Source organism: Pyrgilauda ruficollis, unplaced genomic scaffold, assembly GCF_017590135.1.
Source record: "Pyrgilauda ruficollis isolate IOZ18807 unplaced genomic scaffold, ASM1759013v1 scaffold5, whole genome shotgun sequence".
Taxonomy (NCBI): Eukaryota; Metazoa; Chordata; class Aves; order Passeriformes; family Passeridae; genus Pyrgilauda; species Pyrgilauda ruficollis.
The window spans coordinates 4,996,413-5,008,756 of NW_024526599.1; positions in this window are offsets into that span (position 1 = coordinate 4,996,413).

Below are 12,344 nucleotides of genomic sequence, written 5' to 3' on the forward strand. Positions count from 1 at the left end.
TCTTTTTTTTTGGGTTTTTTTTTTTTGTTTTTTTTTTTTTTTTTTTTTTTTTTTTTTTTTTTTTTTACTTGCATTGGGGCAGAAATATTATCAAAAGAGCATCTTTCAAAGTGACTTCAATACTTCCTTGAGTCCTGAGAAAAGATATATAAACCTGAGAAAAGTGCTGAAGGGAGAGGACAGTAGCAAGGGGAAGTAGCATTGGAAGACTGTGGTTATTCATGGGCAGGTTGTGTAGCAGGGTCAATGTGCTTCTTTCTGAGCAAGACAAAAGGTTTAAGCAGTCCTTTCTCCAAATATATTGCCAGTATAGAAGACAAAATGTTGGACCTAATTCAGTTTTCATTCATTCTATTCCAGTTGAAACAACTTCAGGAAATTTAGTGTGAGAAGTTTCCAAAAATAGGTAGAGAAGTTAAAAGATTGATGATGGAGATGGCAGCATTCATGGGAAAAGGGTCAGGTAGCCACAGAATTCCCTCATCTTCTCTATGCCTTAGAAAACTGCCTGGTTCTTAATGAGTTTGGAGTGAAAATGGATTTCTCTGGTGTTATTAATTTTATTTTCCTTGGGTCACCTTTCCTTCTATATTAGTTCAGCAAAATAAGCAAAAGCAAGAAGTCATAGTTTTGATTTTGAGGTGGATACATGTGAAATACATTGAGTCAGGAGGTCTGTGCTAGCCACATGCACTGTTATATGCATGTCACATGGACAGATAATCACCAATAGGAAAATGCAATCAATCATGCTGTCACTTTCTTTCCAGCCCTTCTCTCATGTGCCTGCACCTGTAAACCATTGATATGCACAAATGTGTTAACAAAAGTTGGCATATTTCCATTGCTTTTGTATTTTTTTCAAATCCTTCTGTAACACAAGGGAAATACTCGCCCCTCATTGTTTAAAGTGGCAATAATCCACTTGCTAAGTGGAGAGACTACAGTGCAAAAGGTCTTAATTTAAAATCCCAAAGCAGAAAATAGATTATTGCTGAAACAACCAAAGCCCAATATCCAAGTATCATAAGAAAAATCTCTTTTTTAAAACTAAATTGCTTGATAAAGCAAGAGAGTAATAGCAGAGATCTGAAGTTTAATTAAGGCAGGTTGTACAAACTTCCCCAAAAGCATTTGCCAGGGTATTTTGTTCTTCACCTGTGTGACACTCCTTGCTAATGCAGCTGGCCACACCACTGTCCCTTCTGTGACATGGATCTCCAAGTGAAGTCACCAACTCCCCCTCCATAGTGACATCCTGAAAAAGGAAGATCCTGAAAGACCCTGGAAATGAGCCTGTGAAAAAAAAAACCCCATCAGCTTTAATAGGACTTGCCACCCCTACCTTAATGCTTTCAAAATGGAGATTTGCTTCAACTCTCCCAAAGTTACTTCCCGATAACATCCATCCTGTATATAATGGGCCAACTAAACTGCATTAAACAAAAGCTGCTGACACATATCCTAAACCCACTACTAGAATGTAATGATCCTGAATTAAGTTTTCTTGGCAAGCTACAGAAGTAACTCATCTTTCAGGCATTGTGAATGCACAGTTTCTGGAGCTGGGAAGCCATTTAGTGTGTTGGCACAACAGCATATGAGCAAATCTCTCATATGAGATTTGGGAGCACAAGCTTAGGATTGGTTAAACAAGCAGATGCCTTAAACAGGGCTGACAAGTGGTTTAAATGAAACCAATGTTGTGCCACATGAAAACATAAATAACTCTCTTCCACAGGGCAAATAAATTAAATTCTTCCCAGAGACCTCTAAGGAAAAGAAATCAACAAGCTCCCTTGAAAGACCTTTTCCGTCTTAGGCATTTATTACTGGTTTCTGTGGCCAGTTGAGCTGCTCCACTTTTAATAAATGACAGTGAAATTCATTTAGTGGCCACTGTTTCGACACTTGGGTACACGAGGTTGTACAGCTCTGGGAGTGCTGGCAAGAGCAGCAGTGAAATGCACCTGCCCACGGGTTTTGTGCAGTTCTGTGCTCTTGGGGCTTCTCATGGGAACTCTTCCCACCTCTGCCCATATGCATGGATACCAAGAAGCACCAGCACTCACTGACTGACACTCACTCCCACCATATGCATGCCTCTCCAGGACTGAGGCTCTTTTCTTCCTCTTTTCTTTAAAAAACCTGTTTCTTAAAAAAACCCCAACAAAACAAACAACTAAAAAAAACCCTAAAAATTTAAACCAAAGAAAATAAAAACAGATCAAAATAAAACAAAATAAAAAAGCCAAAATAAAATAAAAAAATAATGGCTCTGGTGTAAAAAAAAACCAGAGTGCTGACTCTGTACCATCTGGTGACTTCTTAAGTGCAACCATGCAGCACAGCACAAGTCCTCTGAGGGAAGAGGTGACTAATGAGATGCAGAGATCCTGAGCTGGTTAGAAGTAACATTAGATTTCTGTTGTCTTCACTAGTTAATGTGATATGTAAATGAAGAACATATGATAGGAATTGAAGCCTGTCTATAGGAAACACACCAGTGTAAGTGCTCAGGAGGAGGTTCTCTTCCTAATGAATATGCTCTTTGTTTGAGAATGGAAGTGAAGTCAGTTTTATTTGATCATTTTGTGCTACTTGTCTAAAGCAACATTTATTCCAGGGAATGGCAAGGGTTTGAAATTTGAATGGGATCCACTCCATTAGCTGGAATTTGTACTGTCACGCCCTGACTTCTGCACTGCAAGAAATCCTAAGCCCTTCCTCAGCTGTTGGAAGTGGACTTCACAGTGTATCTGAAGCCAATAAGAAATTCCTAAATCTGCTGATTTGTACCAAAGCTAGAGTTAACACAGCAGACATTTTAAAGCAAATATAAGACAGAAATTTCAAGCAGAGACACCGTGGGTGGGATTTCACATTGTATCGTGGCACCTGGTCTAAGGCTTTGCTTTCTGACCCTGCTCAGGTTCTCTCAGCTTCTGTGGATTTCTGTGAAGTCTGGCAAATGGTCAACATCTTTGCAAATCAGCCCCATGTTAGGACACTGGCTAAGAGCAAAGGAAAATACTTTTAGACATCAAATTGTCACACGGTTTAAACTTTCTGCTGTGTAGTTCTTCTCATTGCAGTGAAAGCCATTGAACCTGGGGAGGTTCTCCTCTTGTCTCCCTGTATCTCCTGATTTTAATTTCTTGTATCTTCCGTTTGTTCCTGTGCACAACCTTCCTGCATTTTCCTTATGTTGAGATCCTGGAAGTGGCTTTTATTTTTGAAGCTGATGCAATTAAGAGAAAAATGAAATGCAGAGACAGAACACAGCCTCCAGCTTTGTCTACCTTGAAAGAGTGGATTGAATTCCATTCTGAGTACACAAATTTGAGAAAATTTAAAATTTTCTCATATTTTCTCCAGCAACTTAATCCTGAATATCATACTTCACTAGTTAAGAAACAGAAACATACAACAAATCTTAGGGACCCAGTTAAAATAGCAGACATTTTTGATGATAAAAGGTTGCAGCAAGCAATTTCCCAGCCAGCTTTAGAGCAAGAAATCTTGGTAAGGATTCTTTTATAACTCAAATCAAATAAAACTGCCCACTACAATAAGAGGAGTGTTATTTGCATGTTAAATGCAATTTGTAAATTTTAGATTCATTTTATTTAGATGTACTCCTAGGGACTAGCAATACCACATCCATGGATTCTCACATTTTTTCAGTGTACTGTGAAAACATCTGCTAGTACTCATCAAACTCCTCTGTGGTTTGTTGTCCCCATTTTACAAGCTGAAGGAATTAGACAGGCAGGTTAAAGGACTTGCCCAAGACCACACAGGGAATCGGATGACAGAGTAGGTACTAGAATCATAATTTCCTGGCTCAACTTCCAATTACCTTGTGCCAAGGAAAAGGCCTTTCTTTCTAATGTAATGCCTAGGTTATTTGACTTTGTTCTTTCTCTCTCCCTTACTCTTGCTCTACCTCACCTAAAATGTAATTGAAAAAAGTTCTCTCCTTTAGTGTGCAGCTTTGTATTTAATCTGTGGTGCCAAACAGATCAAATGAATGTTGTCACCACTCCAGAAAACGCAGGGAGAGTTTATTTAGCTGATGTGATGGCATAGGTGGGTTATGAAAACCTCACAGACTTCAGCTGGGGGGGTGACCCCTTGAGTCCTGATTAAACACACTTGTGTTAATCAGGCTGTTCTGCAGAGCTTCTCAAGCAGGACGGGTGCAAAGCTGACAAAACAGTACCCTGAAGCCACAGTATTCCACTATGGATATTATCCAAAATGCCCCCATCTATTCCTCATTTTTCTTTTCTTGTACTCTCCAGCCAAACATGCCTCTCTTGGTGACAAATGTTGTGATGCAGTAGGAAAAAGGTTCCTTTGCCCTTTTAAATTAAGTCTCCTGAGAAGGTAACCTTCTTTTTGTATTTTAAAAGTGGCGTTATTTCATTTGCTATAAAGGTTGAAGAGATTTGGTATTATTAACACATCCTCAAGATTATTTTTTTAGAGTCACTAACCAGTGCCCTTTTACAGATGCCTTTCTGTACATTTTTTGAGAAATAGTTATTATCATTCCTGTAGATAAGGTTTCACCTTATTCTCATCTGATTTTGTCCAGTGCCTTGTTAGCTGGAGCACCCAATAATAACTTGAGATTAATGAATTAGAAGCGATGTTTTCCGTCCAAATAATGAGCAGCCTTGCAATAGCTGAGTGGTGTATGTTGCATGGCTCCTCATCTGCCTCTGCAGTTGTTCTCGCAGGGAAATGGTTTTCTCATAGTGCAGAACCCCTTAGTGCTACATTATCTCATGATCTCTGACCACAAGGCTGGACTACATCCTTAAATACATCCTTAATTATAGGATCAGAGTTCTAAAAGCTTTTAGGCTTCCCAGTAAATTATTGCTTAAAAGTAGTTAACTGATTCTTTAAAGTGTCTCAGGTACAGCATAATGGTCTGCTGCCCGAGGGCCAGGGCTGCTCCTTGGGGCATGTCTGAGGAAGCACCAGTGCCCACCAATGCCCCTTAACTAATGGCACTGTCCACCCATGGTACCTCTGAGCAGTGGATGAGGACACTACAAACTGTGTAAGAGATAAATGACTTCCTGCTTGTCACCACATTAAGCTACAAAGTTCTCACAATGCTCTTGAAAAGTGACAAGAACGGGACACAAGGAATTACATGGCAGAGATTTTCCGTGGCCACATCCAGACCAGCAGGAAAGTGTTCATTAGTGACATACCTTAAGAAAAAATGTGTTCAGCACAACAGAATGGATTAGCTCAGCAATACATGTTCAGCAGGGAAGTTCAGGTTTATATCTAAGTAAACAAATGATTACTTATCTCCTCTGGTACCAGGTGGTATGAGGTGTGTCCTGCTTTACTGTTGCTCTATTATAATCCTCAATACTTATATTATATGAACATGGATCAAGTTGTTTTGGTTTCTAATAGTGCTTTTTAAGAGGAGTCACTGGGCATAGTGGTCTGTTTATAGAATATTCTCTGGTTTTATATTTGCCAGAGGTATACACAGGCAGCAGCAGGGGTATAGTTTGTCTAGATGCCAACTTTTCACAGAAGAAAAGCTTCATAAATCACTTCCCTGAACTGTCAGTGCTGTTAGCAACTCCCTCTGGTGTTGTACAGCTGAGGGGGTTGTGTTGAGCACAGCACTCCTCTGCAGCCAGGGGAGTCCTGCTTTCGTTTATTTTTCTTTCCTAATTACCTATAGTAAGAGAAAACTGGTCCAAGCTGAGAAACTTTTATAAAACACACTGGATGATCAAAATACCATGACAGGCTTCTTCAGTGCCTAAAAACAAATTGTGCACAGTAGCCTGCATCTCTGCTAGAGTCAGCTTGGAACCACTTCTTCCTAAGCGTTGTGGTAATGACCATTCTTTGCCGACTTTAAAAAAAAAAAAAAAAAGTGTTTCTGAAAAAGAAATGGTGTGGATGTCTGGACCTGAAGACAGATAGCTAATGCAGACGTATGGACAATGCACACAAAAGCTTCCCAATGTCAGATGAGAAGAACATGGGCCATAAATTCTCTGTCCTTAACTTATAGCCACACAGATGGTTTTGCTTATAGCAGATGTTGTGTGAAAATTAGCTGCAGCTTGTGGCTAATGGAGGAACGTTTGTAGAAAGGGGTTCAGGAGGTGAAGGCTATTTTTAAGACTCCTGTATGTAAAACTAAATCTCTGTCTATAGCAAGGTGGCAGAGTTGACTGAAAGTGCAGGTTGTAGGCACAGAGGAGTAGGAAAATAGTTAGCTTTGCACAGCTGCCTTATATGAGGCTGCTTGTAGATGTGCAACTTAGCTTATACTTAGTGATTTTATCTGCTTCAACCCATTGCCAGTTGTCACTCGGCATGAAGAATTTCTCTGCTGAATATCAGAGAAGAAAATTAAATGAGGTGAAGTGCCTGTCTTACCTTCCACGCTGCTGTTCTTTCCCATCCTGATGTGCAAAGATAAGATGGTGCAGACTGGTCTTTCATTCTGGCTCTGGTGCAGGAGCCAGGAGAGGTTTCCCTCTCCAAGCACAGATGCCCAGCAGAATTTGCACCCAGCAAATTTGCACACAGCAGCAAGCACTGCTTGCCCCCTCTCCTCAGATCCATGTGGCCTGATTTAGGTACAGAAAGGAGCATGCATGCTGCAGGTAGTGTTTCAGGGAGCTGGAGCCACCAGGATTCTCTACCAGGCATCAGCTCTCAGAGGGGTGCATGAGGGTTGACCTCTGAGGCTGATGGGGAAAAATTGCCCCTGTTGCCTTAGTTGCATTTCCCTTTTCCCCAAATACCTGCATCATGGCTGGGTTTGACTGCCCCTTTCAGGAAGGTGACAGGAGTGGCCTTGCCAGGACAGGTGATGGGGTGTGGAGGCACAGAGGGCTGGGCCAGCCACCACTGAGCTGCCAGGCACATCAGGCAGCTCTTTGCCTTCCTGTGGGGAGCGTTTGCCTTGGCAGCCAATGCTCAGCACACATCTCCAGCTCTTGGAGGGAAACTTCCTGTAACTCCAAAGGTATTGGGGAGAGAGAAAAGTGGCTCACAGCAGCTTCATCCTCACAACATAGCCAGCCTCCAGCAACCACCCTAACAACCAGAAACTGAAAAGGAGAGCCAGTGCATCCTTCAGACATGTAAGCTTTATTCCATCTTTCGTTCCTATTTCTACTTTTTCCTGAATATGCAGACAGAGCTATCTTCCTTATAATATTTGCTATATGGAGAATTATACAGACTCATTTTCTGCTTTTTGAAACTCCCTAGTTAGCCAGTTCAACTCCTCTGTACTTGAACATTTGCTTTCAATAAGAAAAAATGTTGATTAACTCAGTGCCCTGGCCAAATCTAGTAAGTTTTTTCTGGCAATACCTCTAATGAGTCCCATTTATTAATTTTTTTTCCCCTACCTTACTTGTGTAACAAATTTCCAGATATTAACATCAAGAAAGGCAATATTTGGCCTGTTGTATGAGAAAAGTAAAAACAAACCAGCACACTTACTTTTGTAGTTCTGGATTTCATGCTCACTTAATACATATAAAAGGACCATTTTATGATGTATAAATCTGGAGCTAAGTGTTAAAGCATGCTGGTTTATACATATGATTATGTACAAGCATGTATGTGCTTGTATATACACATGCAGATTGTAAGATGTCCATTGTAGTCAAGTGGCCACTGATCCATGCTGCCTTTTTATTTTTGCCTCTTTACTCTGAGGCAAAAGACTCTTACAGGTCTTTACTCTGTTTTTTTAACACCCACCTCTCTCTCTATGTCTCAGGGGAATGCTCTTTAATGTAATTATGCTAAACTCACATTCTCCTTGTGGTATTTAACAAAAAAAGAGTAATCATTTTTTAAGCATTCATATATTATGAGTCTGTATTTTTTGGCTCTAAATTAGAATGACATTTGATTATGTTTTTAAAATATTATGGCTGGATAAATTAATTACACCAGAAAATCGAGAAGAAACAAACAATAAAAATAATAATAAACATTAGCTGCCACCTCAGTCCAAGCTCGCTTAGTATACGTAAAAACTTTATTATTTCAAGTGGATGGATAATTACAGGAAGGTGGAGGCCATAACTAATGTCAGTGCTAATGCATCATCATTCATGGAAACCCATGGGCCATCAGTATTTTCCTGGGAGGGCATGGTTCCCAGGGAAGGCTGAGGGGGTCCCTCCTTGCCCTGCTGGGAGGAGGTCTCTGGGCTTAGCACCCCTGTGGGGCTTACACAGGACACTGGGCACGTTGCCCCAGAGCAGGAAGGTGCAGTGCCACGCTATCCGGACACAAGGAAGGCAGTACATGCCTTTCCCCATGGGCTACACCTCCCTCTGGTGGGACCACCCTCCTCGCTAAGAAGGTGGCCAGGTTTCCCCCAAAGCTCTGTCCTTAACTTCCGAGGTAGAGCCAGCAGTAAGGTCAACTAGTTCCACTTCTGGTTCTGCTTTTGGGATGTTTGCTTCTGTCTATGGAAACTGGACTCACACTTTCAATTTATTTCTCATTTTGTGGGCCACCAGCTGGTAATGATATGATTCTTGTTTACTCTGACCTTGGCTGGATGTGAAAGGGAGACTTAGATGTAAATGGTTCCATCTCCCATTCCCAGACCCTTGAGCCCTTATTTTCTTCTGCCCTACCAAGCAACATGCTGGTTTCAATAAAACATATTGCCATTGCTTTGAATATTTATACCCTTGAACCATTCAAAAAATCTATTCACATTAGTCAAGTTAGGCAAAAATAGCTCAAAGACAGAACCCACTGCCAGCATTTTCTTTGGTTAGTGCTACTGAAATGTCCCATTTCATTCTGTGGCTGAATTGCAAGATAGTTATTCCTTATTAATCATGAGCATACTGCCATTAAGATTGCCAAGTAACAGTATAGCCAATATAACTCCTACCCACTTTATAAAGACAAATATAAAGTCATCACTTACTTTGTGGCTAAAAAATGGAAAAATGCAGGAGCATACCAGATGAACCTCAGACATCACACCCTTTGGCACTTGCCCCAGAATTTGCTGCAAATGCTGTCAGCTTTCAAATCCACCTGGTTACTGTGGATCTTGTTGTCCTGGCCATCCAATGAAGACAGTGGCTGTGTGTGCCAAAGCCGAAGGGCTTCTGTCATGAAATTGTGTGTGACTGGGGAAATGCAAGGATGCACCTCCTGGTCTCATGCACACAAACTTATCTAAAGCTACACCTAAAGCCTTTTTAGAGCCACTTGCTTTTGTGGACCAGTCTGTGGCAGTGCCATAGGTTATTATAGCTTTTTAAACTCCTATTTCTCCTCAATTTTAGCCCTCTGTGGAAAATGGACGTTTCTAAAGCTCAGTCCCCTTGCAGATAACAGCAAATGTTGCATTGGAATTTCCTGTGGGACAGAAAATCTCACGTTCAAAAGGCTATAGGCAATATTCAGCACTACATGGTGCTTACAAAGGAGCAGGCAAGCTTACCTGGGGAGCTGATTTACAAGGTACAGTAGCAGGGCTCTGGGACTCTGATAGGCAGTAGCTCATCATTATGATGCTGCTTTTCAATGACAAAGTAATCTGGAGCATTGCCTCTGCTCCCCATCCCCAGATTTCCTGGAAAAGGATGGAGAAGCTATAGTGATTTACTTGTGTTATTGTGTCATTTTGAATGTAATAGACTGAAAAAACAGTGTGGGTGCTTTGTGTGCCCTTCTGAGAAGTGCACAGCACAACCTTTCTAGCAGGATGAATAACAGCTTGTCTAGCAGAGAGTGGTGCAGCAGCATATTCTGCTGTCTGCTTAGCCTTGGAAAAATGCATTTGCCTCCATAAAGGGACTGAGGCTGGGGTTTCAGGGCATGCAGATGTCTTACTGCAGCCCAGATGAGTCTTTAATTTATCAGTGTGCATTTTTCACACATTCAAAGCACCTGATCATTTCTTCTTAGCTTTAAGAGTTTTCTGCATATCAATTAAAGAAAAAATTGTTTTTCTTATTTATCTCATTGTAAACTTTAAAAAGGTGACGTTCAGTGAATTGTTCTGACTACTTTGGCACGTACTTATTTGAGCTTCAGTAAAACCTACTCAAACACATTAACAGTGTACACACAGGCACAAATCACTATTAATCCTTGCTCAGGGGAAGGTTTATGGGGTCCCAGCTGTACAGGGCTTGATGCTAAGACACAAGGTCTTGTTCTGGCGGAGCCACCTGCTATTTTCTGAACCCATAGGGCTGCATTTGCTCATCAAGGCAATAAAACATACTCTTGTTGCTAGCGTGAGGGGCTTTGAGACCAGCAGATGACATAAAGGGCTGCAGCACACAGGGTGACAGCGTCCCCAGCTGCCCTGTGCTGAGCGCAGTGAGCTCCTGCCTGCTTGCTCCGCAGGAGCCAGGAGCTGGATGGAGTCCCTGGGAGGAGAGGGATGGTGCAAAGGTGCAATCCTGTCGGTGAAAATACACGAATATTTGTGGTTTAACTGCAATGGTTTAGGTGGAAAATTATTCAAGTAGTTTGCCTCTAAAATGTGGGGGTCTGCAGGCAGAGGTGGAAGAAGCAGGCTGGTCATGCTGCTGGCATGGCAGGCTCTAGGGACAGCATCCACATCCACCTCAGCACAAGAGCACACTGCCTGGACCACTGATGCATTTATTGGACAGACAGCATTTATTCCTCCTGCTGCTCTGGGACAAGAGCATGACCAGCTGGATGCGGTCATTTCCATCCTTCTGTTTTTCTTGTCCATTGGCACTGAGTGGCTCCTTAATTCTTCTCTGGTAGCATGAACTGCCACAGAAATTTACGAGTGACTGAAAAATTCTGTGAACTTGGAGGAAACTGATGTCTGAATGTAGATTTCAGCCCAGTAGGTGACCCTGCCCACACAAATGTCCCCTTGATAGACTGAGGCGCTGGGCTGCTTTGCTTGGACAGTCATCTGTGTTATACAACTGGCAAAGTGGGATCCACAATTGGTATTTTAAACACATTTAATAACATTTAAGAGCAGGAGTTATATGAAATATCCAGGTTGCTGGTACTAAGTTAATACTTACACTAGACTTCAATAATATTCTGTGGGACAATAACCTCACAGCTGCCTTTCCAAAGTTTTGATTAAAAAAAAAAAAAGAAAAGGACAAGAAGGAATGGCCATAAACTGGCTACAACACTCTTTAAACCTATCTTAGAGCAGCTTCTCCCTGCCGTAGGCCAGGGCAGGTTGCCAGCAGGGAGGCAGCACAAGGGCTAGCTTCTTTCTGTCTGTATCCCACTGATGGAGCCAGCTGAAATCCAGAAACTGGATTCCCACTCACCTAGAAGCCCTGAAACAGGGGGAGCACTGAGGCAGCCAAGCACTGGATCCTTGTGCTCCCTGCATATGCTGCCAAAGGAGCCTCAGAGGGAAAATAAGTGACATGGAAAAGTGTCCAGCTATAAATTATGCTGTACACGGGATACAGGAATCTGGGAAGCTTTGTAGCAGGCAGTTCCTCTGGGGCAGGGCCAGTCCCCAGGAAAACTGGCTCACAAAGTCCCATTGTGCCCTAAATGATGGACCAGGGATGTGGCTGCTCTTTGGCTGGGACAAGGCACCTCTCCAGAAGTATTCACTTCAGCTGGTTTTGAAAGATCCTGGAGCAGAAATATAAGACTTTTTAAAATATAGATTATATATAAATGTTTTTGTGGACCTATGTAGGGGGTGATAGACAAAAAGTTATTTTTTCAGTGCATATTTGAAAATAAACCTCCAGTTTGTAGAGCATGCAAGCACTCTCATCATGCTCATTGGTTGTTAAAAGTTTGGGGTACTTTTTTTTGTGTACAGTGACTTCTTCTAAGCCAGGTTATTAAAAAGAAGAGAGATTAGTGACATAAACTGACTATAAAAAATTTGCAATTAAAGAAATGAGAAAAAATCATAACCCAGCTTCCTTAGGCCAAAGAAAATGATGTGCATACAGTGTGTATTGTGCTGTTATTGCTGTATCTATAATGGAAAGTTCCTCTTCATCAAATCCACTAAAGCCAGGCACATTTTCTTCGTGAATCTTTCCTTCTGTTTGGGCTAGAGAGAGATGAGGAGAGCTCCACTCAGCAGAGAGCAATAACATTTCCACAGAGGCAGTAGTTTTTGTAGGGAAAGAATCAGCTAATTTTTAAGAAAACACATCCTTGCAAATGTATGTGTAGGTTATCATAGCTAAAGTAACCTTAGAGTTGCTAGCCCTTAGGGAGCTTAGCTGATAAATGTTACACATACTGACAAAGTATCTGAGTAGAAAATTCTGTGAGATGACTTCAAACACCCA